Below are 14,978 nucleotides of genomic sequence, written 5' to 3'. Positions count from 1 at the left end.
AAATCTTTTTTTTTTTTTTTTAAATCACTACATTTAGAGAAACATGGTTCTCACTGGGCTGCACAGTGACTTGGGGGTTAGCACCGTTGCCTAGCAGCTAGAAGATCCCCTGTTCATGTCCCGACCTGGGCCTGGGATCTCTCTGCATGGAATTTGCATGCGTGGGTTTTCTCTGGGTAATCCTGCTTCCTCCCACAGTCCAAAAATATGCTGAGGTTAATTGATAATTCTAAATAGGTGTGAACTAGATATATCTAGTAACTAGTATCTGTTGTTGTTTTGGTACACTCTGAGTCAATTTTGCCATCAAAGCTGTTGGATGATGCAACACAATAGAAACAGAACGACTGAAGGGGCAGATGAGAGTGTTCATGTAAATGTAAGTGGCACCTCATGCCTGTCCTGATTTTCTCCAGTACAAAGCCACCCTATGAAATCAGCTGACTGTCATTATCTGTCACCTGAATCCACATTTTTTCCTGAATAACTCGTAGGTCTTACAGTTTAATGTGAGGCTTTTGCTGGCCTAATTAATTACACATTTATCTACCGTTTCAGTCTGTCATACGTCACTTACCTACCTGCTGATTATACATATTTGCCTGTGGCCCATTATAATCATAGCTATTGACTTATTTAATTTTGTAGCTCTTCGGACTTAATGTTTTCTTCTTCTACTTATTATCATTATACCCTGATTGCTTCCATTTGGACCTTGGTCCTATACCTTTTCCTTCTGAAGCCAGTAAACTCACGAGCAACACTTGTCATACTTTGAATTTTCATGTTTATTTTTCATTTCTTTTTTAACTTGAACCTTGCTAGACTCTCCAGTATCAGAGCTCTCGTTCTTGGTCCTTTCATCTACAGGTTGGGACCAGCTGATCCTGAACCTAATTTATATACAATCAAGTTCATTTTCTCGTCCTCTTTCTTTAAACTGCTTGCGTACTCATGAACGTTGCACGATGCAGCATGTCTGGACCTTGAAAAAGGTTTGTTTCCCTATCTAGGTAAACATCTGTTGGCCCATTTATCTCATAGCTCCTTATGTAGGGCCAGATGTAGGTCTCCGGGCTCAGAACACAGCATAAACATTATCCCCTGGTTTCAAAATGACCAGCCAAATAAAGAGTGATGTTACACTCTTGTAATGCAATATCAAGGTGACCAACAGTAGACTCGAAACTCCATTATGAGCTGAAACCACAACACATGCAGTGTTTGTTCAAGGGGCAGGCGCTCTGCTGACAGCTGGCATTGTTTCTCTCTCCACCTACAGAAAACAATTAGGGCAAAGTTAGCTTGATATTGGATATTGGATCTTCAATGGATATTTGTCGTTTTTCTTTCAATAACTTGCAAAGCAAACGATTAAAACTAGAGTAATGGGCGTATTTGTGATTCTTAGAAAAAGGGAGAACAATTTACCGCCGATGGTTTCAATGCTCGAAGTGCCACCCACAGATAAATGGAAACAGTCCACACCAGTTCTCTGGGGCTTGAAGAATGCAGGGAATCACTATGTTGCCAGTAGATACAGATGAATGAGTTTAATACCGTAACATTGGTCCTACAACATTACAAAATTAAAACTGTGTAATAGCCTGTGTCACTCGCATCACATATGAAGTAGCCATAGCAATTTGTTGCAATGGTGCATAGCAAATTATATCTTTATATGAATGTTTCTCATTTACCTCAGCTGTGTCTGTTCTGTATTTATGCTCAAACATGGCTGAAAAAGCTTTGATGCCATGATGGTTCTGCACATATCTATGCAGAGAGATGCTTTCTGACAGGACATTGTCACAGTTTCATAGCATTGCCAATAAAAGTTCAGATTTATCCAATTTATTTGTAGTATGCATTTGATCCTCAGACATGTCCGTTTGTTTAGTCTCCAGTTACAAAAAAAAATCTATAATTCATCTGTGTGCAAAATGCAAATTCTAAAATATCTTGAACACCTTATCAGCACTTCATTTTCTATTCAATGTATAAAATGTACCAATGGAAAGTCTTACTTCTAAGAGGTAATGGCAGCTAGTTAATATTTAAAGTAAGTAAAGAAAGTTAACATTTTCAATATGTAGCTACTATTATTTTTCACACTAAACAACAACAACAAAAAATCCATTATCACTGATGCTGATTTAAGTCCTAGTGCATGGCCACACAGATGTGTTGTGGAATGTATCGTTCTATCAGCTTCACCTGCAGTGCATGTACTGTGTAGGTTTGTGGCAAAACAAGGCAGCAAGCTTTTGCTTAAGGATTTCTGTGGCTTCAGTTTCTGGACCCAACACAGCGCTCTTGTCCAACAAGTTTGTGTAAAATGAATAAGCTAACATCTACAAACTACAGCAGACTCTGTTAAAGTTGCCGAGCAACGATTAGCTGGTACTGGCAGATATATGCTAAAGGGGTGATCAAGACTCCAGAGCAGAAGCCCTGTTTGATACAAATGAATCATTTCCAACCTTGGCTTGAAACTAGCAATTGAGACCATAAACTAATTTTAAAAAATGTTCACTGCGGTGGCACATCAAGTGAAAAGTACGGTCATTTTCTAATGGATAAGGCTTCTATTTGCAGCCAGAAGAGTCGCCCACTACAGGTTGTTCAAAAGAATGCACATGTAAGACTTCCGTATTGGCTTTACTTTTTGGGCCCAGAGGTATTGTCCATCTTAAGCCAGACACTCTACAGTTAGAAAGCTGCGGTTTTTGTCCATTACCCTGTGTTATGTTAGGACTTTCACTTTATGCTTAAACCCAAACTACTTTTCAAATGTGAGAAGGAAATTACATATATCATATGTATTAATTTGGCCTAATTTAAAATGATACACAGCCAGATTGCAACAAGCGATGCCTTGTACGCTGATAAAGTGGGGACACTGGTAACTCCACACTCTGGTCTGTTGCTATAGTTGTTCACTAATGTATGCTGAAGGAAAGTAGCATATTAGGGAATGATGGATTTAACTTGGTACACTGAGCAATTGCAGATAAAGGTGAGGCGGTTTTCTGCCTTGTTAAAATGTAGCCACCTACATTATCATTACTGGTACAGCCATTCTAACGTCACCGATTAGTTTGTCACAAAATCAGGCAGTGACAGCAAGACAATGAATGAAAGCATTGATTTTAAGTTTAGATTTGTATGGAAAATACCTAAAATACATTAGATTTTATGACTTTTTTGTGATAGCAGAAACAGTTCTTTTAATTTCATGACAAGACGTGCTCATTCCTGTCTAGCACTCAAAAACAAAATCACGCTACGCTTTCACAAGACAACTGGCATATTAGTAACATACTAAGTAAAGAACAAGAACAAGTGAAAGTGACATCCCATGTAGCAGGCTGGAATATAAGCTGTATTACAATGTCATGCTTTTCCATGTACAGAAACTATGAGTCACCATTGGGAGGACAGAGAGTGTTGATAGGGTCACAGCAGGGTGATATGATCTATGTGGCACTGCTCACTGTTGTGCACCTCTCAGTCAGTTAAGGCCAGGCCCATCCAGATAAATCACTTCCTGGGGAGAAAGGAAGACGAAACAGCACTTAAGTCATTATCCAACTGCAGCCTCCTGTAATGGCTCTCAATCTCCAAATCTAATCAGTGGCTTGCCACCACAAAGGAGGCTCGCCACCTGATTAAATGCAAGTTCACGTGGTGGAACTGGTGTCACTTTGTGGTTTTACATCAGGGAGAACAGGCACTGTGTTTAAACACCTGGGGAGGAGTGTTCACCTGGCTTAGAAGGAGCAACTCGGAAAGGAGGATATATGGCTTCAAGCATGTGTTAACACTCTTGAACATGTTGTTCTATTTGTTAAAACAGCAGAACAAGTGGCTGAGTAGAAGGTCATGCTACCATCTGGGGACAGGTCATCGGTTAAGGAGGCATGTAAAATGTCAGGGAGTGAGCAGTGTGGACTGCGTTTCCAGGCATTTGCCGTTGTACATCCCCCAGACATTAAGCAGATTACACTCAATTGTTGAAACCTCAGAGCATCCATCAGGGGCCTTCAGCGTCGCAGCGTGGGAGGGAAGTTGGCCCCCTGGCTCTGACTGACTCACTGTCTGAATCCCTGGGCTTGCTTGTATCTATTCCCATTCATTCAAGAAAAAAGAGCAAACGAGAAAAAGAGACCTCTCAGCAATCGATGGCTTGACACTTACAAATGCTGTGGATGTACAGAGCAACACTAAGGAGAGTTTGTGCTTCCGAAAAGTGCCTGTTGTGGGGCCTATTTATCATGATTACACAAGAATGAATGAAGTGCCTGGGCTAGCAGAAATATGGTGGAATTGGATTTGAGTTGTGCAGTGATTGTGCTTGCCAGTCTGACTATATAAAACATTATGAGAATCATTTAATCATTTATTTCATTCACTGACATTTTCTAATAAAAACCAAGACCTCTTGCAGACTGATGTGCATATAGCTCAGCTTCAGTCTGGACTTTTTTCAACCCAATCTGGATCAGATCTGGACCAGTCTTCTAATTTTTGCTGTCTGAGAGATGAGCACTGAAGCCAACAAAGCACCAATCAACAGAGGAGTTGAAATACTAACACAGTAGTTGCAGGAGAGCAATGTTTCAAGTGAATACTACACTGATTAACTGTCTGTTCTCTAAAACTCTCCCAAACCGTGATTCTCCATTCAGCTTGGCAACACTATCCATCATTTCCAAACCTAAAACCACAAAAACATTTCTGCTTGCAAAATAAACATTTCTGGCCAGAAATGATACGCCTGTTTTATGTACTTCAATCAACAGACTATATTTGTGAAAGTAAATCTGCCACTTAGGGTGAGAAGCTGTGACATCTTGAGGAGACCTGGGGCATTTAATTTGAAAATGTTGGGTGCCCGCCTCTGGAGATTTTTTAGGCACCTCCAACTGCGAGGAGACCCCAAGGTGGACCCATAACTCGTGGAGAGATTTCATATTCCATCTGGGAATACCTTGGGGTTCCCTAGGAGGAACTAGAAGACGTTGCTGGGAAGAAGGACATCTGGAATGCCCTGCTTAGCCTGACTCTGGACAAGTGGAAGAGAATAGACGAATGGATGAAATCTGCCAATTTATTCATCATTGTGAACTATTTAAACTACAAGCACATAAAGTTTGATAGGTGTGGCAAAAGTAAATGGGATGCAAGCCTAACAGTCATCTGAGCTACTGAATAATGCTACCAGAAGCCCTAACAGAGCCCAGTTTATATTAAAACTCTATTATCAGACAGTTGATGGGACATAATTTGTAAACCTGTATTTCAGGACAAATGTGGATCACCCACACTAACACCACAACAAAGTATAGCACTGCCCTTGTAGGTTACCAATACTGTTTGAGATTTTGTGTATTGCAGCCATTATTTTTGCTTGAATACTCTGATGCACCTTAAAAAACTGTGGAGTGACTCAGGCTGGTGCCCTGTCAAAAGCTGGGCAGAGGCAAGCAGTTCCTCTGAAGTATCTTAAGGAAACTTGGCTCTTGTCTTTGGAGTCATTTCAGATTCAATCACACTTGATCAACTTGGACTGCATCCCGTGGTATTTATAGAAAGTTAAACGTTATGCGGTTATAAAGCCTGGCCGAGACCCAAGAATCTGCCATCATTTCTGCCTCTGCAGCAAAGCTGAGAGTTGGAAATTTCTGGCTCTCAGTGGGGCTTAAGATGCTCAAGTTACAGTGAAAAGGTCCCTATTAAAAGGAAAACAATATGCATTTGCAACAATTTACTGTTTTACCCAAAGCTAAATCTATACAGCCGTTTTCAGTAAAGGTCTAAGCCCTCATCTGTTATTTGTACATGTATTTTTGTGTGTGTGTGTGTGTGTGTGTGTGTGTGTGTGTGTGTGTGTGTGTGTGTGTGTGTGTGTGTGTGTGTGTGTTTTTTTTGTCAGAGTTCACAGAGTCCTTTCTTGCATCAACTTTAGTGGAAGTTTTTTTTCTCCATCACATCTTTTTTGCATCATCTTCTTTCATTACCTCTTTTTTTCTATATCTTCGTTCTTGTACCTTTTGCTGTCTAAGGCGCATTTGCCATGTGTCTCACCAAAGAGTACTCATCATCCTTTGGAGAGCTTGTTCTCCTTTTCAGAGGAAAATATCTCAAATTGTAAACCATCAAATTCCTGACCCGTGAACCTCTCCTTTCCCTTGTTATGTCACCCTCGTTGAGGTAATTGAGTCTACCAGTTAATGGTTCAGCCAGCCAGGCAATGAAATTAATATGGTGTGTTCAGCCAGTGCACTTTTTTTCTCCACCACCAGAAATGGGACAGTTTTTCCAATCAGTCAAATGCAGTTAAAAGCACCCTTCACTCGTAAAAGCCATTATTGTGACATGATGGATCCTGAAGCACAAGAGGCCATTAAGGGAGTTTAATGAATAGATTAGCCGGAGCAGCCAGGTGTCTCCAGAACAACACTTCATCACACGCCCACCAAAGTCCCAAATCATGCCATAGCTCTTCACTTCACCAGCTGATGTGTGTATGAATAAAAATCTGACATATTTCCAGACAGAAATCTGTTATGCTTGTATAAAAATCACTTTTTCAGTACAGCCTATGAGAGCTGATGTAGAAAGATTCTCCTGTAGACATGCATGTCTAGACTTCAGCAGCCGTTTCATTGAATTTCCAAAACAGCCGAGTCCATGAGTCAAAAAGCATAAATATCAAGTTGAGCTAACCTTTCGCTACGAAGGAGTTCCTCTGCGTAAACACTGTTTGATGGACTTCTTCGTATCTGTCCGTATTGATTGGCAGGCCTCTCTGTCCTAATTTGCTGTCATGCTTGCTCTGCTGTAACCAGCGATACATAATTACGTAATGTAAGGATAAATTCCACCATCCAAACTAATGACATGATCACATAGCGATAACTCTCACAAATCAGTCAATGGCTTTTTTTTTTAGCAGCCTGTAATCATTTAAATCAGTCACGCATGCCCTTACTAAACCAAAAGCTATCATATTAGACCAATTCTACATTAAGCAGACAAAGGTCGCATCCCATGAAATTTAAATCGGGGGGTGGGGGGGTGATGTCTTCAGTGTTAATCTACAATGTATAAAATAATCAAAGAAAAACCATTGAATGAGAAGGTGTGTCCAAACTTTTGATTGGTAGTGTACATTTCATATTATTTTTCTAAGCAGAAACTCATTGAATCTAGCACTGCTTAAGGAATTGTGCACTTCCCATGTGTAACTTGTGTAACTGTCTATTCCAGTTAATTAGAAAATATTTTGTTTGTTTATGACATCTTGTAATGTTGATTTAGAATATAACATGTGTTTAACAATTTTCCTCATTCTCCACTTAAATCTCCATGATTTTTTCCATTTTTTAAATATTTTACCGTTTTGCTAATTATAGGTTTTGATACTCAATTCAATTCAATTCAATTTTATTTATATAGCACCAATTACAGTCAAATTGTCTCAAGATGCTTTACAGAACCCAAGTCATTTGACATGGATCAAGATCTGTGGTCTCCAGCTTCATATGCATGTTGTATAAATATTTTGCCGATAGACTTTAAACAATAAAGTGACCCAATGACAAGAAACTGGAATTTATGTGTGAAGCTCACTGACCTGAACATCATGAGTCAGAAATAAGATTGGTGTATCACAGCAGACTGGCTTTCATGTTAAAACTTCATCTACTGTGAAACACATCATTGTGTTGAACAAGTCTGATCAGGAGCGACAACTAAACAAGAAGGGTGACTAATGATAAGGCTGAGCCATAGACTTCTCAAGCTTCCTCCTGCCCTTGCTATTATCGAACATGTGTCATCATTAAAAAAAGACTTGACAGTCCGTGCGATTCAAATAAATCATGAGGTTCTAGATAATTTGTGTTTTCTCTTTTTTCTTTTTCTTTTGTTTTGCCATCCAAAAGCAAGTTTTGGGTATTAAACAGATCAATGCAGTGCTAACTGACAGAAGACAGTGTTCTCATCTCCAAAAGTGACCACTCACATTAGTTTTATTCCAAAGCTGCCGTGCTAGATGACCAAATGCAATTAATGCTTAAACGTTTGCTGGTGAGCCAAAAGTAATGATTAGATGTCTCCGTTTTGTAGGCTTGGCATCATTAGATGCTTCTGCATTGACACTGACAAAAGATGACAAATGAACAAATGGTTCTGGTGCATGAGTTTTCAAGTTACTTCAGGCTGTGTTCTCATCGAAAGTCGAACATCTTTACAGCAAATGGCTGCATTTTCCTGCCGTCCGACATCAAGAAGATAATCCTTTGTGACTCTAAATGACTAACAGGAGTGAAAGCAGCTCTTCTCAGTCTAGTTGTTTTCTAATTTTGTGAACAGTCTGTTTTGTGTTGTCTTGCTTTGGTTAATGGTGGAGGCTGCAATACTGCACAAGCATGAACATGTACAGGACACTGGAACAGTGTTGTGTTGATTGGCTTGAGTCAGTTTGTCTTACACTTACAGAGCTAAGGTGTGTACGAACACCAGAATTTTTTTCAGTGCGCACACAAAAACATTTGAAATGCAGCCTATGTGTCTGCAGGTTGTAGTTTCAGGACCAAACTTGTTGGACCTTGTTTTTTTACAACAGCGCCACCTAATCATTTGAACGATTTCCTGCAATATAATAAGTGACGCAAAGCACGTGACTCATTACACAGAAATAAAAGTGACTGATCAGGCCTCAACAACTCCTAAGAGTGACAAAGAGCGAGACAGACAAATGCATTAAAATGCATTACTAGATGCAATATTAATAGAACTGATAAACTATATATGGTTCAGTTTTTTGTTATTGTTGTTGCTGTGTTTGTCAGTTACTGTAGGCCCCAAAAGCTAGCGGCCTTTTGGAGTAAACAAGCTGTCAGTATGCTATCTAGACCAAAAATTAGTAAAGGAATTAGCATAATATCTCTAAGCTGTTAGCGATGGAATGACACAGATGCTAACTAAGTGCAAGTTCGGTGAAAATAAATCAGCAATCAAAAACTGGAAGACACTAAAAGACAGGGCAACCAAACAAAGTCAACTCTGTAGTTTCACGTTTCATAAAAGCATGAGCAGTTATACATTGTATATAAAATATGTATGTAACCTTTGAGTGAGTTAGAAAATTTTTGTAGCTCATGCACCAGCTAAGCTCCTTTAAGCTGGATATCCAAGTCACCTTAATACATCCATGCCTGACATGTATTACTGCAATCGACTAATATTATGCCCTCATGACTATTTTCATCTTTGCACAATTGCACCTCACAAGCTTGTCACCCCAGCTTTAAGTGTGGCCATTCAAGAACTTGTATAAACACTGTTGCTTTATAGTGTGATCAGATGGCACATCTTGAAAACCAGTTCTGTAGGACTGTAACCCTAAAACCATAAACTCTCAAACTGGAGTATTGACCAAGTTTAACTTCTGGCCTCTTAATGACAGTAAATTAAAAGTGAGAGAACCATATGAGTCATTAGGATCCTGTCGGTGAATGGTTGACATTTCCTGGCAATCCACCCAATATTTGTTGAGCTCTGTATCTGAATAAGTAGCTTGTAAAGTAAAGTCAGTAATTCCAATCCAGCAACAAAAATGTTGAACCAACAGAATCTGATGCCCAAAACACCTCAGCTGAAACTTTACTCTGAGCTTCCTCTACATGTGTGAGCTCATCACCTTATCTTTAAGGGCCAATTCATGCTTTCCATTTCTGACTGATGTGAACTTGAAAAGCGGACTGTGCATGCGGTGCTGTTCATACAACAATAGTGCCACGCCTATCTGTGCAGATGGTTGTATTGCCCTTCAAACTGAACACGTATAGAAATCATACTGGGCAGTTTTTACAGAATATAGCAGCTACTTACAGATTGGGCTTTAGCACCATGTCAGTGAATATTCATGAGGTTTGCTAATCACAGTGGATGGAATAGCACAGGATTTCTGGAGAATTTTAGAACTTCCCACTGTCTTTATGCTTGGTTGATGAAAAGTGATTACAAGTCAATGCACTTTAAGTCTGGCGATGACTACTTTAGTTACAGCTCTCTCATTGATAAATTTTAAAAATATGGATGACCAAGAACCCCCTCATACAGCCTGTACTCTGAACAGGCATTTGCTTTGAGCACCATTTGTTTACCTTGTGCATATGTAGTTGTTGCACTTGCAGTGCACACTGCCGGCATGGTCACAGATTTTGGGCTGCACATGAACATCTGCAGAGGATTTCGATGGATGATAAAATGGACCCTTGAGGACACGTTAAAAGCATGAAATGGCCTAAATGCTGAGCCCAGTCACCCAGTAGACCACCCCAAAGTGCACTAAAGGTCACAGTCGGATGAAGCCAACTGAATCATGTCATCTGCAAAAAGCAGTCATGCGATTCCGACATTCCCAAACAACTCCTCATTGTGATATTCATTGACTGGATCAGACACAAGGGACAGCCTTTGCAGAGTCCAACACATATCTGAAACATGTTTGAGTTTGTGCAATGAATATGAGCATGGCTCCCATTTTGGTCGTACAAGGACTGGATCGCTCACAGCCCTGGTACCCCATACTCCCAGTGTACCATCCACAGGGTTCCCTGGAAGAAATGGTTGTAGATCTTCTTCAAGTCCACAATGCACATGTGGACTGGATGTCCAAGCTCCCATGATCTCATCAGCAATTCTGCAAGGATAAAAAGCTGGTCCATTGAGCTTTTCAGAACAAATCCCAGCGGACCCCCTGCATTGGTGGGCCAGTGGACCATCAAAAAATCCATAACTTTTGCGGGCACTGTCTGTTGCTTTGCCAGTCCTCTCTGTGTGCTGGTTATTCAAGGTGAGGGCGTGTTATGTACACCTTCACGTAATCAACCCTTACTGATGAGATAAGTTGGATAGAAAGGAAATCTAGGTGGACGTTCTACAAAGAGGAAGAGCTTCTGACATTCTGACGTTTTCTGAGGAAAATCTCTGTATGAGTGGAGTCTCAAAGAAGCTCAGTTTTACACTGAGGGATTTTCCTGCAGCTAATCTTATAGTCAGTGGATGTCTTCCTCTACGGAGTCTCGGATGGTCACCTGCAAGCACACTAACTGACAAATTATCACTGCAATGAAAAATCCTTTCTGTCTTCTATGGCGCTTTTTATGCTTCCTCACGATTAGTTTTTAGAAATATTTTTTGTGAAGGTAGAACATTAAACTCTAGCACCTTTTCAAAAGAAGCTTTCAAACTTTTGTTCTGTGAGCTGTGGTCAGATGCAGTTAGAACATTAAAATGATGGATTCTGGTGCTCGGGCATTGGTGTGGCTGCATTTCCTGGCATTAAAACAATTAAAATGATGGCTAGGAAAATCCTAATCACTGTTCACATAATGACTGAAATCAGCATCTTCCAGGACTGCATTTCCTTTTTAAAGTGAAGAGTATTTTTCAAATTACTCAAAAGCCATTATATACTTAGGTAATGCTTACTGGCATCAGGTGCTATAAAGCAAACCTGATTGTATCATATTGGTGATTACAGAGACAGAAGATGTGTGGTTTGATACTTATTCACTGTCTGTTCTTTGGTGCACAGACTAAGTAAAGACTCAGTCTATACAGTAGTGCTGCTGATATTATTAAGTGCCCACAATCTACTGCATTTTTTTTTTTTTTTTTTTTGAGCAAGAAAAAGCCTCTTCAGCCATTTGCCACTGAAATGCTGCATAAGCGCTTTCGTCAACACCAGGAAACTGACGGCAGCGAACAGGATCTCTGCAAGAGTCCCGCCTCACCTCCTTTCTCACACGTATGCTCAGGCCTTTTGCTGTAGGAAATGTTGAGGCCAATGACGACATGCAGTACTGAGACCCATAAAACTTAGTGGCAGGAGGGGCTGAGATGGCTTTCCTCCTCTTGCTATGCGGCTGGTGACCCCTGACCTGCCTTGTTATAGGACAGCTGCCAGCTTAATGCAACCTTGGCAGAGCCGCCACCTTTCCCACCCATTAGTCCAGTCATTTTCCAAGCAGAAACACATCGCTGACCTATTTTTAGCAACAAGGGGATGGGATTTGTGGAATTTTACGCGACTCAAAATGAATTCTGTAAATAAGTATATGTGTGCTCGGATGTGACTGGCAGCTCAGGTGAAACATGCGACAAAGTGCTGAAGTTATCACACAGACAAACAGAAAAGTCAGAGATGGATTGTGCTGTTGTTAAAACAGCAGGAGTTAGTTCCGAGCTCATGCAATTAAAACAAACTGAAAAACATGAATGGAAGGAGGAATGAATGCACTCACACTCCTTAAAGCAGCGCCCCCCCCACCCACCCACCGCCACCACATGAGGGTCCACTGTGTGGCTTGGACCCATCACACAGTGACTCAGGCTGCTCTCCATTTGAAAAATTAAACAGGAGAGGAGGAGGAGGGGGGCATTTGGCAGAGTTAAATGAGGCCCCCAGGAAAAAAAAAAAAAAAAACATGCTGAGCTCAGCACAGCTTCTACAATCTCAATCACAAAGGAGGAGGTTGGCGCGCTGATGTAATGGCCGCCGTGTTGCTGCCGCTGCCTTGGCAGAGGAGGAGAGCTCGTCAGCACAGTCCTACTAATTCACCCCACCCCACCCACCCCCCACCACCCATCCTGGATCAAGGATACATCAGATATCATTAACAGAGAGAAAAAATGGTGAACAGCAGCCCAGCATAAAATCAGACATAGGGTATTGGACATAAGAGAGGATGAGGGTTAGTATTTCTCTGACTGCACAGACACACATCATGGAAAGTGACAGAATCCCTCGAGAAGTAAAAAAAGATGGACAATGAATACATAGAACCGTAGAGGATATATGCACATGTGAAGCTTTGTCCTTTGATACAGGCTCACTGGTAAACCCAGCACACACCTGTCAGCATCTGTCCACCTGTAGAGCTGCTGCACATTCGTATGTCATCCATTACAAAAAGTAAACTGCTTTAGAGCGATTGAAAGCAGCAGTCTTTCCTCCCCTACAGAGTTAGAAATCAATGTTTAAACTAAACTGAGGGAGTCAATAGATAACTATGGAAAGCAAACCCAGCTGAAATGGTTACAGCAGCCAGATAGGTTCATACTACCATTGTAAGGGAGGGGCGAGCAGACACTGATTCAATTTACAAGCAAAGAAATTAGAATTATTTTTTACAGCAAACAAATGCAAGTTATAACAGAAAAAGTCCAATACAAACATTGAGTCTGTGAGGATTCTCTGAAAGCTTCATTCACTGACCAGCAATTTGTGGCTTTTATTCATCTAATGGACCAGTAAATTGGACTTTTAGTCTCTGCGCTATTGGACAGTGTACATACAGGATAGCCTCATTACATGCTGATATCTCATGAGGACATATTACTGTCACAAGCTCCGTGATAGTGAAATGACAATGAGACTATTGTTGCTACAAGGGACATTTACCTCATTTTTTTTCTCCTAAAGGATTTTTCCAAACGCAGGTTGCTGAAATGGGTGAACACAGCAGTGAAACCGGAGGGAGATGAAGGGTTAAAGGAAGATGATGCCAATTCTAAGATTTTCATTAAAGACAGTTCAGCCAGTTCTTCTGAACTTGGTGGCACTTTCCTACAGACAGAAACTCCCTGCATTTGTCCTTTCCTAAGAAGTAGCATCAGCAGCATAGATAATAAATAGGCTGCTGACTCTGTCAAACTGTGACATGTTGCACAATAATGAGAGTATTATTACTTTAGCACGACTGACTCTCTCTAAAATGTCTTTTTTAACCATATTTTGTTTAATCCACTTTATTATCCATGAGGAAAGCAAGTTCTTTCTTTTTAATGGGTTAACTTTTAGAAGAGTGCAGTGAATGTGAAATGTCGACTAAATGCTCTGTCACGGAGGACTAACATGTGAATTACTAAAATGGTTGGCATTTACCTTCAAAAGGAGCATAGACAGCTCTTAAACTGCTACTGCCTCCTTTTGACAAATGCTTTATAATTTTCACAAATGTTGCTGCTTGTATTAAGTTTAGTTTTTATTAAGTTCAGCTCATTTGACATTATTATACTCGGAACACTTAAATGCAAAAATGTAATTTGGAATGACATGATGTGCTGTATGCTTTGATGTGTGTGTACACTAGTGATTTAACATCCTGTTGTAACATCTTTTATTTTATTATAGTTCACTGTGTCAGTTGAAATCACATTTTTAAAGTGAGTATGGATCTGCACAAACGAATAGAAACTGCAAACACCATAAGGCATCAAAACTCGACAATGCAGAATGTAAAATATCCACCATTGTATCCTAGTACAGGAGGACTTGTTCGTCTTTTGTCTGGATTTGTTCAAAAATGGCTACAACAGCTGTAAGTAATTCATATCCCTAGACAGTGCCCAGAACCCAGTGAAGCCATGTAGTGTCTTCTTCTGACTGACTGCTGCCGCCTAGTGTTCATGCAAAAACACTACAGCTGCCCCGTCACTGCTAAAGAGAAACGGAACAAAAAATAAATGCAATCTGCAACTACATCTTTTCTTTTGCACGCATTAATTCACATGGAGCACTTCAACCTTCTTAAAATTACACTCTACTGTAGCATGGAGTTTTTAACATATCCCCCCTACTAAAGCAAATGTTGAAACCATTGTTAAGCAATACTATAATCATTTCGTGTTGTATGAAAATGTAAAAATGTGAATTGTTTTTATGTTTGGGAATTTATTGTTTTCATTATAGACAAAACACAAATAGTAGATTCTGTATTTCAGAAATTCCTATATTAAGTTGGCATGGAGCATTAATAAAAATGGAAACAATAATGCATAAATCCATGATCGTTTACAACAAAGATACACAAAATACTAATTTTTAAAACGCATTTAACTAGAATACCATTATAACAGTGACGCACTATATACTTCCAACAAGTGAAAGCATTATT

This window comes from Amphiprion ocellaris, chromosome 3 (genome assembly GCF_022539595.1).
Source record: "Amphiprion ocellaris isolate individual 3 ecotype Okinawa chromosome 3, ASM2253959v1, whole genome shotgun sequence".
Taxonomy (NCBI): domain Eukaryota; kingdom Metazoa; phylum Chordata; class Actinopteri; family Pomacentridae; genus Amphiprion; species Amphiprion ocellaris.
The sequence above is the reverse complement of the archived record's forward strand: the minus strand, read 5'-3'. Positions refer to the sequence as shown.